Source organism: Syngnathoides biaculeatus, chromosome 23 (assembly GCF_019802595.1).
Source record: "Syngnathoides biaculeatus isolate LvHL_M chromosome 23, ASM1980259v1, whole genome shotgun sequence".
NCBI classification, from domain to species: domain Eukaryota; kingdom Metazoa; phylum Chordata; class Actinopteri; order Syngnathiformes; family Syngnathidae; genus Syngnathoides; species Syngnathoides biaculeatus.
The window spans coordinates 19,190,048-19,192,579 of NC_084662.1; positions in this window are offsets into that span (position 1 = coordinate 19,190,048).

Here is a 2,532-nt window from a genome sequence, read left to right on the forward strand (position 1 = left end):
GTTGACATTGTCTAGATTTTTGCTGCCATTGTTGCGGCCACCTGCAAGATACAAACTGGCAGCTGAAAGTAATAACAGCTCGGGAAATTCCAAAACACATTGTGCAGTCTTTTAATGTTGCGTAGATGCTTGCGAGCGTTTCACCTTGTACAAGTGGCCTGAGGGAGCAATACTGAGTCTCAAATGAGTCGTAGTAGCAATATTGCTTGTAGTAGTTGTAGTCATACTCATCCTAACCCTAACCCTAATAGTAGTTGAAGAAGGTTAGTTGTCAGTTTATCTAGTAATTCCATTCAGGTCACAATTTTTCTTGAGGTCATGGGCTGTTCAATCCAAACGAGAACCTCAGCATCTTCATTTCTGCTACCTCCAGTTCTGCTTCCTGTTGTTTCTTCAGAGCCACCGTCTCTAGTCCATACATCATGGCTGGCCTCACCACCGTTTTATAAGCTTTGCCCTTCATCCTAGCGGAGACTCTTCTGTCGCATAGAACCGCAGACACCTTCCGCCAACTGTTCCACCCCGCTTGGACCCGTTTCTTCACTTCCTTACCACACTCATCATTGCTCTGGATTGTTGTAGTATTTAAGTATATAAAGTCATCCACCCTCGCTATCTCTTCCTCCTCCACCCCTCACATTCATGCACATATATTCTGTTTTACTTGGGCAAATCTTCATTCCTCTCCTTTCCAGTGTCTGCCTCCATCTTTCTAATTGTTCCTCCGCCTGCTCCCTGCTTTCACTGCATATCACAATATCATCTGTGAACATCATATTCCAAGAGGATTCCGGTCTAACCTCATTTGTCAGCCTATTCATTACTACCGCAAACACCACGGGGCTCAGCGTGGATCTCTGATGCAGTCCCACCTCCACCTTAAATTCTTCTGACACACCAATGGCATACCTCAACGCTGATCTGCTGCCCTCATACATGTCCTGTACTATTCTAACATATTTCTCCACCACACCAGAGTTGCGCATGCAGTACACCATCAGTGACTGCTACTTCTGAAATGCAAAAAAAAAAAAAAAAATCAGTTGCTCAAAAATTTTGAGGAATGCCAGCAACCGCTTAAAAGCCATGTGGCAGCAACCGTTGATGAATGGATTTCCAATGGAAAGTTATCATCCATGTAGAGGGAGACGAGGAGCTCCTCCATCCAACACTGTGGTGTGCCGCTATGTTCAGCATCAACTGGGTTTTGAGTTTTTCCCATGTTGTCATTATGCATTTAGATGCCAACTGGAACTTAACATAAATACTTATACCAAACACGGAAGTGCTGCTTGCTTGCATTGTTTATTAAATGTTCAAGTATTTGTAATTCTGCATAACATTGCCCAGTATCAATTGTCACCGTGTGCCGGAATGACCCAGAGGCGCAAAAATGAGTTGAAGGAATTTTAGTAATAGGTGATATGACATGATTCCTTCTCATGGCTGGCTGCAGGTCAGCCCTAAGATCATTCAGAAGCTTAAATTTCATTGCTAAGTAAACCATATGTTGCAATAGTTTACCGTGACATTTCAAAATATACATACATGAGTGGAAAAGTTTAAACGCTGCCTCTCATTACATGTGACTCTGTGGCTGGTTTATACCTGTCTTTAGACACACAGACGGAAAATCAGCCAGGAATATTTGTTTTTGGTTTGATAAATCACGCAGTGCATGTTTACTTCATCTGTTTGCATTCAGTGTACTCCTCCCACAACATGCAAAATGAACGGCGTTGCAATTTGGCTCATTCGCAAGTTTAGTAACTCAGCTTCTCCATCTGTTTGCCTGTGGCTGGTTTTGCGCACGCAAGCCTCAACTAAATCAGGCTCTTGGATGGCACATTATACAATACAAACACTCAACTCTACAAGTTGGTCTTCCATTTGTGAGGTTCAGCAGCAGTGGGCTTCATGTTACTTTACCGATTGGCCGTCATTTTCATTCTTTAAGCCCGTGGCTCAGACGTTGTCAATGCTGATGTCACACAAATCAGTTTTGTTTGGAAATATTGCTATGATATTTCCAAATGTCACCTCCATCCATCTTGGGAGCTGATTGGGGAGAAATCAAATCACTTAACACACCTTACACCACAGGATAAGAACTCAATCAAGCTTTGGACACTGTTCTAATGACCTATAATGTATATCCCTCCACAGCCTGACCTCACTGTACATAACCTACCTACTCCATCCTGACAAGCTGCTCATCTGATTCCGACCTACGCTCCATCCCAAATGTCAGCAGGATGATTGTGGTTCTGTTTATTGTATTGAAAGAGCACAAGCGGCTATTTCCATCCCCCCTCCATCCAAAAAATCAGATGCACTGCACTTGCCAGAGGTCAACCACAACATAACGAGGAATGATTGAACAGTATTTCTCATTATTAATCATTGTTTTTATTCCCAGGATTTAAATGCTACTTGCAATCTTTTGTAAAACTAAGTAAAGCACAATAGAAGCATTTATTTTTATAAAGTGACAGGGGAATTCGAAGGTATGCACTAAAAACAGACTCCTTC